Below are 15,115 nucleotides of genomic sequence, written 5' to 3'. Positions count from 1 at the left end.
CCCAGGACGAGGCTGGTTCTCCTCTCGCTCCAGACTGGTGACCCAGAACGAGGCTTGTTCTCCTCTCGCTCCAGACTGGTGACCCAGGACGAGGCTGGTTCCCCTCTCGCTCCAGACTGGTGACCCAGGACGAGGCTGGTCCCCCTCTCGCTCCAGACTGGTGACCCAGGACGAGGCTGGTTCCCCTCTCGCTCCAGACTGGTGACCCAGGACGAGGCTAGTTCCCCTCTCGCTCCAGACTGGTGACCCAGGACGAGGCTGGTTCTCCTCTCGCTCCAGACTGGTGACCCAGGACGAGGCTGGTTCTCCTCTCGCTCCAGACTGGTGACCCAGGACGAGGCTGGTTCTCCTCTCGCTCCAGACTGGTGACCCAGGACGAGGCTGGTTCTCCTCTCGCTCCAGACTGGTGACCCAGGACGAGGCTTGTTCTCCTCTCGCTCCAGACTGGTGACCCAGGATGAGGCTGGTTCCCCTCTCGCTCCAGACTGGTGACCCAGGACGAGGCTGGTTCCCCTCTTGCTCCAGACTGGTGACCCAGGACGAGGCTGGTTCTCCTCTCGCTCCAGACTGGTGACCCAGGACGAGGCTGGTTCTCCTCTCGCTCCAGACTGGTGAGCCAGGACGAGGCTGGTTCTACTCTCGCTCCAGACTGGTGACCCAGGACGAGGCTGGTTCTCCTCTCGCTCCAGACTGGTGACCCAGGACGAGGCTGGTTCTACTCTCGCTCCAGACTGGTGACCCAGGACGAGGCTGGTTCCCCTCTCGCTCCAGACTGGTGACCCAGGACGAGGCTGGTTCTCCTCTCGCTCCAGACTGGTGACCCAAGACGAGGCTGGTTCTCCTCTCGCTCCAGACTGGTGACCCAGGACGAGGCTGGTTCTCGTCTCGCTCCAGACTGGTGACCCAGGACGAGGCTGGTTCTACTCTCGCTCCAGACTGGTGACCCAGGACGAGGCTGCTTCCCCTCTTGCTCCAGACTGGTGACCCAGGACGAGGCTGGTTCCCCTCTCGCTCCAGACTGGTGACCCAGGACGAGGCTGGTTCCCCTCTTGCTCCAGACTGGTGACCCAGGACGAGGCTGGTTCTCCTCTCGCTCCAGACTGGTGACCCAGGACGAGGCTGGTTCTCCTCTCGCTCCAGACTGGTGACCCAGAACGAGGCTTGTTCTCCTCTCGCTCCAGACTGGTGACCCAGGACGAGGCTGGTTCCCCTCTCGCTCCAGACTGGTGACCCAGGACGAGGCTGGTCCCCCTCTCGCTCCAGACTGGTGACCCAGGACGAGGTTGGTTCCCCTCTCGCTCCAGACTGGTGACCCAGGACGAGGCTAGTTCCCCTCTCGCTCCAGACTGGTGACCCAGGACGAGGCTGGTTCTCCTCTCGCTCCAGACTGGTGACCCAGGACGAGGCTGGTTCTCCTCTCGCTCCAGACTGGTGACCCAGGACGAGGCTGGTTCTCCTCTCGCTCCAGACTGGTGACCCAGGACGAGGCTGGTTCTCCTCTCGCTCCAGACTGGTGACCCAGGACGAGGCTTGTTCTCCTCTCGCTCCAGACTGGTGACCCAGGATGAGGCTGGTTCCCCTCTCGCTCCAGACTGGTGACCCAGGACGAGGCTGGTTCCCCTCTTGCTCCAGACTGGTGACCCAGGACGAGGCTGGTTCTCCTCTCGCTCCAGACTGGTGACCCAGGACGAGGCTGGTTCCCCTCTCGCTCCAGACTGGTGACCCAGGACGAGGCTGGTTCTCCTCTCGCTCCAGACTGGTGACCCAGGACGAGGCTGGTTCCCCTCTCGCTCCAGACTGGTGACCCAGGACGAGGCTGGTTCTCCTCTCGCTCCAGACTGGTGACCCAGGACGAGGCTGGTTCTCCTCTCGCTCCAGACTGGTGACCCAGGACGAGGCTGGTTCTCCTCTCGCTCCAGACTGGTGACCCAGGACGAGGCTGGTTCCCCTCTCGCTCCAGACTGGTGACCCAGGACGAGGCTGGTTCCCCTCTTGCTCCAGACTGGTGACCCAGGACGAGGCTGGTTCCCCTCTCGCTCCAGACTGGTGACCCAGGACGAGGCTGGTTCCCCTCTCGCTCCAGACTGGTGACCCAGGACGAGGCTGGTTCTCCTCTCGCTCCAGACTGGTGACCCAGGACGAAGCTGGTTCTCCTCTCGCTCCAGACTGGTGACCCAGGACGAGGCTGGTTCTCCTCTCGCTCCAGACTGGTGACCCAGGACGAGGCTGGTTCTCCTCTCGCTCCAGACTGGTGACCCAGGACGAGGCTTGTTCTCCTCTCGCTCCAGACTGGTGACCCAGGATGAGGCTGGTTCCCCTCTCGCTCCAGACTGGTGACCCAGGACGAGGCTGGTTCTCCTCTCGCTCCAGACTGGTGACCCAGGACGAGGCTGGTTCCCCTCTCGCTCCAGACTGGTGACCCAGGACGAGGCTGGTTCTCCTCTCGCTCCAGACTGGTGACCCAGGACGAGGCTGGTTCCTCTCTTGCTCCAGACTGGTGACCCAGGACGAGGCTGGTTCTCCTCTCGCTCCAGACTGGTGACCCAGAACGAGGCTGGTTCTACTCTCGCTCCAGACTGGTGACCCAGGACGAGCCTGGTTCCCCTCTTGCTCCAGACTGGTGACCCAGGACGAGGCTGGTTCCCCTCTTGCTCCAGACTGGTGACCCAGGACGAGGCTGGTTCTCCTCTCGCTCCAGACTGGTGACCCAGGACGAGGCTGGTTCTCCTCTCGCTCCAGACTGGTGACCCAGAACGAGGCTTGTTCTCCTCTCGCTCCAGACTGGTGACCCAGGACGAGGCTGGTTCCCCTCTCGCTCCAGACTGGTGACCCAGGACGAGGCTGGTCCCCCTCTCGCTCCAGACTGGTGACCCAGGACGAGGCTGGTTCCCCTCTCGCTCCAGACTGGTGACCCAGGACGAGGCTAGTTCCCCTCTCGCTCCAGACTGGTGACCCAGGACGAGGCTGGTTCTCCTCTCGCTCCAGACTGGTGACCCAGGACGAGGCTGGTTCTCCTCTCGCTCCAGACTGGTGACCCAGGACGAGGCTGGTTCTCCTCTCGCTCCAGACTGGTGACCCAGGACGAGGCTGGTTCTCCTCTCGCTCCAGACTGGTGACCCAGGACGAGGCTGGTTCTCCTCTCGCTCCAGACTGGTGACCCAGGACGAGGCTTGTTCTCCTCTCGCTCCAGACTGGTGACCCAGGATGAGGCTGGTTCCCCTCTCGCTCCAGACTGGTGACCCAGGACGAGGCTGGTTCCCCTCTTGCTCCAGACTGGTGACCCAGGACGAGGCTGGTTCTCCTCTCGCTCCAGACTGGTGACCCAGGACGAGGCTGGTTCCCCTCTCGCTCCAGACTGGTGACCCAGGACGAGGCTGGTTCTCCTCTCGCTCCAGACTGGTGACCCAGGACGAGGCTGGTTCCCCTCTCGCTCCAGACTGGTGACCCAGGACGAGGCTGGTTCTCCTCTCGCTCCAGACTGGTGACCCAGGACGAGGCTGGTTCTCCTCTCGCTCCAGACTGGTGACCCAGGACGAGGCTGGTTCTCCTCTCGCTCCAGACTGGTGACCCAGGACGAGGCTGGTTCCCCTCTCGCTCCAGACTGGTGACCCAGGACGAGGCTGGTTCTCCTCTCGCTCCAGACTGGTGACCCAGAACGAGGCTTGTTCTCCTCTCGCTCCAGACTGGTGACCCAGGACGAGGCTGGTTCCCCTCTCGCTCCAGACTGGTGACCCAGGACGAGGCTGGTTCCCCTCTCGCTCCAGACTGGTGACCCAGGACGAGGCTGGTTCCCCTCTCGCTCCAGACTGGTGACCCAGGACGAGGCTGGTTCCCCTCTCGCTCCAGACTGGTGACCCAGGACGAGGCTGGTTCTCCTCTCGCTCCAGACTGGTGACCCAGGACGAAGCTGGTTCCCCTCTCGCTCCAGACTGGTGACCCAGGACGAGGCTGGTTCTCCTCTCGCTCCAGACTGGTGACCCAGGACGAGGCTGGTTCTCCTCTCGCTCCAGACTGGTGACCCAGGACGAGGCTTGTTCTCCTCTCGCTCCAGACTGGTGACCCAGGATGAGGCTGGTTCCCCTCTCGCTCCAGACTGGTGACCCAGGACGAGGCTGGTTCTCCTCTCGCTCCAGACTGGTGACCCAGGACGAGGCTGGTTCCCCTCTCGCTCCAGACTGGTGACCCAGGACGAGGCTGGTTCTCCTCTCGCTCCAGACTGGTGACCCAAGACGAGGCTGGTTCCTCTCTTGCTCCAGACTGGTGACCCAGGACGAGGCTGGTTCTCCTCTCGCTCCAGACTGGTGACCCAGAACGAGGCTGGTTCTACTCTCGCTCCAGACTGGTGACCCAGGACGAGCCTGGTTCCCCTCTTGCTCCAGACTGGTGACCCAGGACGAGGCTGGTTCCCCTCTTGCTCCGGACTGGTGACCCAGGACGAGGCTGGTTCTCCTCTCGATCCAGACTGGTGACCCAGGACAAGGCTGGTTCTCCTCTCGCTCCAGACTGGTGACCCAGGACGAGGCTGGTTCTCCTCTCGCTCCAGACTGGTGACCCAGAACGAGGCTTGTTCTCCTCTCGCTCCAGACTGGTGACCCAGGACGAGGCTGGTTCCCCTCTCGCTCCAGACTGGTGACCCAGGACGAGGCTGGTCCCCCTCTCGCTCCAGACTGGTGACCCAGGACGAGGCTGGTTCCCCTCTCGCTCCAGACTGGTGACCCAGGACGAGGCTGGTTCCCCTCTTGCTCCAGACTGGTGACCCAGGACGAGGCTGGTTCTCCTCTCGCTCCAGACTGGTGACCCAGGACGAGGCTGGTTCCCCTCTTGCTCCAGACTGGTGACCCAGGACGAGGCTGGTTCTCCTCTCGCTCCAGACTGGTGACCCAGAACGAGGCTTGTTCTCCTCTCACTCCAGACTGGTGACCCAGGACGAGGCTGGTTCCCCTCTCGCTCCAGACTGGTGACCCAGGACTAGGCTGGTTCCTCTCTTGCTCCAGACTGGTGACCCAGGACTAGGCTGGTTCCTCTCTTGCTCCAGACTGGTGACCCAGGACTAGGCTGGTTCTCCTCTCGCTCCAGACTGGTGACCCAGGACTAGGCTGGTTCCTCTCTTGCTCCAGACTGGTGACCCAGGACTAGGCTGGTTCTCCTCTCGCTCCAGACTGGTGACCCAGGACTAGGCTGGTTCCCCTCTTGCTCCAGACTGGTGACCCAGGACTAGGCTGGTTCCTCTCTTGCTCCAGACTGGTGACCCAGGACTAGGCTGGTTCCTCTCTTGCTCCAGACTGGTGACCCAGGACTAGGCTGGTTCCTCTCTTGCTCCAGACTGGTGACCCAGGACTAGGCTGGTTCCTCTCTTGCTCCAGACTGGTGACCCAGGACTAGGCTGGTTCCTCTCTTGCTCCAGACTGGTGACCCAGGACTAGGCTGGTTCCTCTCTTGCTCCAGACTGGTGACCCAGGACTAGGCTGGTTCTCCTCTCGCTCCAGACTGGTGACCCAGGACTAGGCTGGTTCCTCTCTTGCTCCAGACTGGTGACCCAGGACTAGGCTGGTTCCTCTCTTGCTCCAGACTGGTGACCCAGGACTAGGCTGGTTCCTCTCTTGCTCCAGACTGGTGACCCAGGACTAGGCTGGTTCTCCTCTTGCTCCAGACTGGTGACCCAGGACTAGGCTGGTTCCTCTCTTGCTCCAGACTGGTGACCCAGGACTAGGCTGGTTCCTCTCTTGCTCCAGACTGGTGACCCAGGACTAGGCTGGTTCCTCTCTTGCTCCAGACTGGTGACCCAGGACTAGGCTGGTTCCTCTCTTGCTCCAGACTGGTGACCCAGGACTAGGCTGGTTCCTCTCTTGCTCCAGACTGGTGACCCAGGACTAGGCTGGTTCCTCTCTTGCTCCAGACTGGTGACCCAGGACTAGGCTGGTTCTCCTCTCGCTCCAGACTGGTGACCCAGGACTAGGCTGGTTCCTCTCTTGCTCCAGACTGGTGACCCAGGACTAGGCTGGTTCTCCTCTCGCTCCAGACTGGTGACCCAGGACTAGGCTGGTTCCTCTCTTGCTCCAGACTGGTGACCCAGGACTAGGCTGGTTCTCCTCTCGCTCCAGACTGGTGACCCAGGACTAGGCTGGTTCCTCTCTTGCTCCAGACTGGTGACCCAGGACTAGGCTGGTTCCTCTCTTGCTCCAGACTGGTGACCCAGGACTAGGCTGGTTCCTCTCTTGCTCCAGACTGGTGACCCAGGACTAGGCTGGTTCCTCTCTTGCTCCAGACTGGTGACCCAGGACTAGGCTGGTTCCTCTCTTGCTCCAGACTGGTGACCCAGGACTAGGCTGGTTCCTCTCTTGCTCCAGACTGGTGACCCAGGACTAGGCTGGTTCCTCTCTTGCTCCAGACTGGTGACCCAGGACTAGGCTGGTTCTCCTCTCGCTCCAGACTGGTGACCCAGGACTAGGCTGGTTCCTCTCTTGCTCCAGACTGGTGACCCAGGACTAGGCTGGTTCCTCTCTTGCTCCAGACTGGTGACCCAGGACTAGGCTGGTTCCTCTCTTGCTCCAGACTGGTGACCCAGGACTAGGCTGGTTCTCCTCTTGCTCCAGACTGGTGACCCAGGACTAGGCTGGTTCCTCTCTTGCTCCAGACTGGTGACCCAGGACTAGGCTGGTTCCTCTCTTGCTCCAGACTGGTGACCCAGGACTAGGCTGGTTCCTCTCTTGCTCCAGACTGGTGACCCAGGACTAGGCTGGTTCCTCTCTTGCTCCAGACTGGTGACCCAGGACTAGGCTGGTTCCTCTCTTGCTCCAGACCACTCCTGAGTCGTACTAAAGGAATCACGGCCGTGCTTTCCCCCGCCATCTCTACTCCACAACGGGAGGTGTCCCCCCTCTCCAACGTCCCTTTGTATCCAGCAGTTGAAGTGAAGTGAATTATATTTATATAGCGCTTTTTGCAAGTGACTCAAAGTGCTTTACATAGTGACACCCAATATCTAAGTTACATTTAAAGCAGTGTGGGTGGCACTGGGAGCAGGTGGGTAAAGTGTCTTGCCCAAGGACACAACGGCAGTAACTAGGACGGCACAAGCGGGAATCGAACCTGCAACCCTCAAGTTGTTGGCACGGCCACTCTACCAACCGAGCTATGCCACCCCGGTGAGTTGCAACTCACCACCCACCCCGAAGTGCACCACCGATTCATCAGGACCACAACGGACAATCTTCTGGCCCAGCCAAGGGGCCCAGGTGTGTGTGTGTGTGTGTGTGTGTGTGTGTGTGTGTGTTGTGTGTGTTGTTTTATTGGGGAGGTAGCGTGTGATTGAAGTGTAATCAATGTCTGATTATTTTATATTTATTGGGTTATTATATAGTCAATTGTTAAACTGTATAAGCCGCCTCCTCTCACTCTCTCTCAGATTAAATTCTTACATAAATATTGAAATAATTCGAGTCATCCCCCTAAGGTAAAATACAGTCCTTTATAGGCTCCCGTACAACTAATACTACTACTACAAAATCTACTATTAATACTACTACCACCAAGTCTACAACTATCTAAAACTACTACTACCAAATCTACTATCTAATACTACTACCATCAAATCTACTACTATCTAATACTACTACAACTACAAAATCTACTATCAAATACTACTACCATCAAATCTACTACTATCTAATACTACTACAACTACAAAATCTACTATCAAATACTACTACCACCAAATCTACTACTATCCAATAATACTACTACCAAATCTACCACTGTATAATACTACTACTACTACCACCAAATCTACTATCTAATACCACTACCACCAAGTCTACTACTATCTAATACTACTATTACCCAATATACTATTATTTAATTCTACTACCAAATCTTCTGTGTGAAAGGTGTTTATTGAACAATATGTTAATAATAAGCCTACCTTCTTCCTCGGACTGCTCGCCCTCCACTTCCTCTGTAAGCTCCGCCTCCTCCTGCTCTGTAAAATGAGGCATGTTCAGCACATTGAGTCTTATGTCCACAGCGCCCACAGCGCCCACAACGCCCACAACGCCCACAGCGCCCACAGCGCCCACAACGCCCACAACGCCCACAACGCCCACAACGCCCACAGCGCCCACAGCGCCCACAACGCCCACAGCGCCCACAGCGCCCACAACGCCCACAACGCCCACAGCGCCCACAGCGCCCACGACGCCCACAACGCCCACAGCGCCCACAGCGCCCACAGCGCCCACGACGCCCACAGCGCCCACAGCGCCCACAACGCCCACAACGCCCACAGCGCCCACAGCGCCCACAACGCCCACAACGCCCACAGCGCCCACAGCGCCCACAACGCCCACAGCGCCCACAGCGCCCACAGCGCCCACGACGCCCACAACGCCCACAGCGCCCACGACGCCCACGACGCCCACAGCGCCCACAGCGCCCACGACGCCCACAACGCCCACAGCGCCCACAGCGCCCACAGCGCCCACAGCGCCCACAGCGCCCACAGCGCCCACAGCGCCCACAGCGCCCACAGCGCCCACAACGCCCACAGCGCCCACAACGCCCACAGCGCCCACAACGCCCACAGCGCCCACAGCGCCCACGACGCCCACAACGCCCACAGCGCCCACAGCGCCCACAGCGCCCACGACGCCCACAGCGCCCACAGCGCCCACAACGCCCACAACGCCCACAGCGCCCACAGCGCCCACAACGCCCACAACGCCCACAGCGCCCACAGCGCCCACAACGCCCACAGCGCCCACAGCGCCCACAACGCCCACAGCGCCCACAGCGCCCACAACGCCCACAACGCCCACAGCGCCCACAGCGCCCACGACGCCCACAACGCCCACAGCGCCCACAGCGCCCACAGCGCCCACAGCGCCCACAACGCCCACAACGCCCACAGCGCCCACAGCGCCCACAACGCCCACAGCGCCCACAGCGCCCACAGCGCCCACAGCGCCCACGACGCCCACAACGCCCACAGCGCCCACGACGCCCACGACGCCCACAACGCCCACAGCGCCCACAGCGCCCACAGCGCCCACAGCGCCCACAGCGCCCACAACGCCCACAGCGCCCACAGCGCCCACAGCGCCCACAGCGCCCACAGCGCCCACAACGCCCACGGCGCCCACGGCGCCCACGGCGCCCACGGCGCCCACGACGCCCACGACGCCCACGGCGCCCACGGCGCCCACGGCGCCCACGGCGCCCACGGCGCCCACAACGCCCACAACGCCCACGGCGCCCACGGCGCCCACGGCGCCCACAACGCCCACAGCGCCCACAGCGCCCACAGCGCCCACAACGCCCACAGCGCCCACAGCGCCCACAACGCCCACAACGCCCACAACGCCCACAACGCCCACAGCGCCCACAACGCCCACGGCGCCCACGGCGCCCACGACGCCCACAACGCCCACAGCGCCCACAGCGCCCACAGCGCCCACGACGCCCACAGCGCCCACAGCGCCCACAACGCCCACAACGCCCACAGCGCCCACAGCGCCCACAACGCCCACAACGCCCACAGCGCCCACAGCGCCCACAACGCCCACAGCGCCCACAGCGCCCACAACGCCCACAGCGCCCACAGCGCCCACAACGCCCACAACGCCCACAGCGCCCACAGCGCCCACGACGCCCACAGCGCCCACAGCGCCCACAGCGCCCACAGCGCCCACAACGCCCACAACGCCCACAGCGCCCACAGCGCCCACAACGCCCACAGCGCCCACAGCGCCCACAACGCCCACAGCGCCCACAGCGCCCACAGCGCCCACGACGCCCACAACGCCCACAGCGCCCACGACGCCCACAGCGCCCACAGCGCCCACAGCGCCCACGACGCCCACAACGCCCACAGCGCCCACAGCGCCCACAGCGCCCACAGCGCCCACAGCGCCCACAACGCCCACAGCGCCCACAGCGCCCACAGCGCCCACAGCGCCCACAGCGCCCACAACGCCCACGGCGCCCACGGCGCCCACGGCGCCCACGGCGCCCACGACGCCCACGACGCCCACGGCGCCCACGGCGCCCACGGCGCCCACGGCGCCCACGGCGCCCACGGCGCCCACAACGCCCACAACGCCCACGGCGCCCACGGCGCCCACGGCGCCCACAACGCCCACAGCGCCCACAGCGCCCACAGCGCCCACAACGCCCACAGCGCCCACAGCGCCCACAGCGCCCACAACGCCCACAACGCCCACAACGCCCACAACGCCCACATCTCTTTTTACCTTCAGTGGGAGCTGGCAGGACTGTCGTAACCAAGGCAACCAGCAGCGACACCAAAATGAAGTTCCTGATGAAACACAAATCAATTATTTCCATCAGAAACTTTTTTGCTTCAGTGACAATAATCAATACTTGTCAATAATCAATACTTGTCAATAATAGATATTTGTCAATAAAGGGACACAAGTCATTCATACCAAACACATACCAATATTTAGGATATATTTAGGATCATGTTGACATCTCTAGTTATATTTTGATAAACAATCATTAAATCTTTCAGCACATTAACAATGTTGACATCTATAGTTATATTTTGATAAAAACATGCTAGTGGTCAATGGTGCGTGCAACAAAAACAACAGCAAAGTTCCAAACTTACCCTAACAAAAAGGATACATATTGATCCAGGAGAGTGTTGATACCAATGTTCTTGACTCAGACAACCTCAAAGAAGTTGTAGACCTCCGTCATTTTACACATTTACTCTGTTTTGTCTCTTATCTATCATACTCATTCATTAATCACTATCATACTCATTCATTAATCACTATCATACTCATTCATTAATCACTATCATGTCCAATAATTAATCACTATCATGTCCAATAATTAATCACTATCATGTCCAATAATTAATCACTATCATGTCCAACTATTAATCACTATCATGTCCAATAATTAATCACTATCATGTCCAATAATTAATCACTATCATGTCCAATAATTAATCACTATCATATCCAGCTATTAATCACTATCATGTCCAATAATTAATCACTATCATGTCCAATAATTAATCACGATCATATCCAATAATTAATCACTATCATGTCCAATAATTAATCACTATCATATCCAGCTATTAATCACTATCATGTCCAATAATTAATCACTATCATGTCCAATAATTAATCACGATCATATCCAATAATTAATCACTATCATGTCCAATAATTAATCACTATCATGTCCAATAATTAATCACTATCATGTCCAATAATTAATCACGATCATATCCAATAATTAATCACTATCATGTCCAATAATTAATCACTATCATGTCCAATAATTAATCACTATCATGTCCAATAATTAATCACTATCATGTCCAATAATTAATCACTATCATATCCAATAATTAATCACTATCATGTCCAATAATTAATCACTATCATGTCCAATAATTAATCACTATCATATCCAGCTATTAATCAATATCATGTCCAATAATTAATCACTATCATATCCAGCTATTAATCACTATCATGTCCAATAATTAATCACTATCATGTCCAATATTTAATCACTATCATGTCCAATAATTAATCACTATCATGTCCAATAATTAATCACTATCATGTCCAATAATTAATCACTATCATGTCCAATAATTAATCACTATCATGTCCAATAATTAATCACTATCATGTCCAATAATTAATCACTATCATGTCCAATAATTAATCACTATCATGTCCATCGTCAGTTAATCACTATCGTACCATCAATTTATCACTATCATATTTATCAATTTATCACTATCATGTCCATTATCAATTTATCACTATCATATCTATCAATTTATCACTATCATGTACATCATCAATTAATCACTATCATATTCATCAATTAATCAATATGATGTCCATCAATTAATCAACCATGATTTTAATCAATCCATCCCTATTTTCCATCCAAAAATGATCATGTCCATGATAGAATTAGTTTGTATCATCATCAGTCTATTACTAGTGTATTACTGTCGTAACATATATTATGTGTCCATTAATTAGTCAATAACCTATCTATCAATTAGTAATGTCTGTCAAATAGTAACTATCGTGTTAATTAATCAGTCAAATATTACCATCAGTTAGTCACTATCATGGTAATTAGTTAGTCTTCATGTCATCAATAAGTCACGATCACTTTAATTGATTAGTAGTCAAGTAATCAATAAGTTACTATCACTGTAATTAATTCGTGATCAAGCAATCAATAAGTCACTATCACTGTAATTAATTAGTGGTCAAGTAATCAATAAGTCACTATCATGGTAATTAGTTAGTCTTCATGTCATCAATAAGTCATGATCACTTTAATTAATTAGTGGTCAAGTAATCAATAAGTTACTATCACTGTCATTAATGAGTGGTCAAGTAATCAATAAGTCACTATCACTGTCATTAATGAGTGGTCAAGTAATCAATAAGTCACTATCACTGTTATTAATGAGTGGTCAAGTAATCAATAAGTCTCTATCACTGTCATTAATGAGTGGTCAAGTAATCAATAAGTCACTATCACTGTCATTAATGAGTGGTCAAGTAATCAATAAGTCACTATCACTGTCATTAATGAGTGGTCAAGTAATCAATAAGTCACTATCACTGTCATTAATAAGTGGTCAAGTAATCAATAAGTCACTTTCACTGTTATTAATGAGTGGTCAAGTAATCAATAAGTCACTATCACTGTTATTAATGAGTGGTCAAGTAATCAATAAGTCACTTTCACTGTTATTAATGAGTGGTCAAGTAATCAATAAGTCACTATCAAGGTGTACTCACCAAGGCGACATGATGTGTGTGTTAATTAGTGGTCACTTTGTGGTTAAGTATTCAATAAGTCACTATGAAGGTGTATAATCAATAAGTCACTATGAAGGTGCAAAATCAATAAGTCACTATGAAGGTGCATAATCAATAAGTCACTATGAAGGTGCATAATCAATAAGTCACTATGAAGGTGTATAATCAATAAGTCACTATGAAGGTGTATAATCAATAAGTCACTATGAAGGTGCAAAATCAATGAGTCACTATGAAGGTGCATAATCAATAAGTCACTATGAAGGTGCATAATCAATAAGTCACTATGAAGGTGCATAATCAATAAGTCACTATGAAGGTGTATAATCAATAAGTCACTATGAAGGTGTATAATCAATAAGTCACTATGAAGGTGCAAAATCAATAAGTCACTATGAAGGTGCATAATCAATAAGTCACTATGAAGGTGCATAATCAATAAGTCACTATGAAGGTGCATAATCAATAAGTCACTATGAAGGTGTATAATCAATAAGTCACTATGAAGGTGTATAATCAATAAGTCACTATGAAGGTGCAAAATCAATGAGTCACTATGAAGGTGCATAATCAATAAGTCACTATGAAGGTGCATAATCAATAAGTCACTATGAAGGTGCATAATCAATAAGTCACTATGAAGGTGTATAATCAATAAGTCACTATGAAGGTGCATAATCAATAAGTGACTATGAAGGTGCATAATCAATAAGTCACTATGAAGGTGCATAATCAATAAGTCACTATGAAAGTGTATAATCAATAAGTCACTATGAAGGTGTATAATCAATAAGTCACTATGAAGGTGCATAATCAATAAGTCACTATGAAGGTGCATAATCAATAAGTCACTATGAAGGTGCATAATCAATAAGTCACTATGAAGGTGTATAATCAATAAGTCACTATGAAGGTGCATAATCAATAAGTCACTATGAAGGTGCATAATCAATAAGTCACTATGAAGGTGTATAATCAATAAGTCACTATGAAGGTGCATAATCAATAAGTCACTATGAAGGTAAGTAATCAATAATTCCCTATGGTGTATAATCAATAAGTCAGTAAGAAGGTGTATAATCAATAAGTCACTATGAAGGTATATAATCAAAAAGTGTATAATCAATAAGTCAGTATGAAGTGTACTCACCAAGGTGACATGTGTATAATCAATAAGTCAGTATGAAGTGTACTCACCAAGGTGACATGTGTATAATCAATAAGTCAGTATGAAGTGTACTCACCAAGGAGACATGTGTATAATCAATAAGTCAGTATGAAGTGTACTCACCAAGGAGACGTGTATAATCAATAAGTCAGTATGAAGTGTACTCACCAAGGAGACATGTGTATTATCAATAAGTCAGTATGAAGTGTACTCACCAAGGAGACATGTGTATAATCAATAAGTCAGTATGAAGTGTACTCACCAAGGTGACATGTGTATAATCAATAAGTCAGTATGAAGTGTACTCACCAAGGAGACATGTGTATAATCAATAAGTCAGTATGAAGTGTACTCACCAAGGAGACATGTGTATAATCAATAAGTCAGTATGAAGTGTACTCACCAAGGAGACATGTGTATAATCAATAAGTCAGTATGAAGTGTACTCACCAAGGAGACATGTGTATTATCAATAAGTCAGTATGAAGTGTACTCACCAAGGAGACATGTGTATAATCAATAAGTCAGTATGAAGTGTACTCACCAAGGTGACATGTGTATAATCAATAAGTCAGTATGAAGTGTACTCACCAAGGAGACATGTGTATAATCAATAAGTCAGTATGAAGTGTACTCACCAAGGAGACGTGTATAATCAATAAGTCAGTATGAAGTGTACTCACCAAGGAGACATGTGTATTATCAATAAGTCAGTATGAAGTGTACTCACCAAGGAGACATGTGTATAATCAATAAGTCAGTATGAAGTGTACTCACCAAGGTGACATGTGTATAATCAATAAGTCAGTATGAAGTGTACTCACCAAGGAGACATGTGTATAATCAATAAGTCAGTATGAAGTGTACTCACCAAGGAGACATGTGTATAATCAATAAGTCAGTATGAAGTGTACTCACCAAGGAGACATGTGTATAATCAATAAGTCAGTATGAAGTGTACTCACCAAGGTGACATGTGTATAATCAATAAGTCAGTATGAAGTGTACTCACCAAGGAGACATGTGTATTATCAATAAGTCAGTATGAAGTGTACTCACCAAGGAGACATGTGTATAATCAATAAGTCAGTATGAAGTGTACTCACCA

The 15,115-nt window shown here is 52.6% G+C and overlaps 1 protein-coding gene across 1 annotated transcript in view; it reads right to left on the bottom strand.

Annotated features, from left to right (window-relative positions):
- The window catches only part of LOC133550674 (uncharacterized), a 35,045-nt gene extending 21,050 nt beyond the window's left edge, over positions 1-13,995 (bottom strand). The window contains exons 1-3 of the mRNA XM_061896628.1: positions 13,990-13,995; positions 10,248-10,312; positions 7,922-7,978 (exon numbers count right to left, since the gene is read on the bottom strand). The gene's annotated coding sequence lies outside the window, so the exon portion shown is untranslated. The remainder of the gene's footprint in view (positions 1-7,921; positions 7,979-10,247; positions 10,313-13,989) is intronic.
- Between the last annotated feature and the right edge of the window lie 1,120 nt (positions 13,996-15,115).

Source organism: Nerophis ophidion, linkage group LG04 (assembly GCF_033978795.1).
Source record: "Nerophis ophidion isolate RoL-2023_Sa linkage group LG04, RoL_Noph_v1.0, whole genome shotgun sequence".
In the NCBI taxonomy this organism is placed as follows: domain Eukaryota; kingdom Metazoa; phylum Chordata; class Actinopteri; order Syngnathiformes; family Syngnathidae; genus Nerophis; species Nerophis ophidion.
The sequence above is the reverse complement of the archived record's forward strand: the minus strand, read 5'-3'. Positions and strand labels throughout refer to the sequence as shown.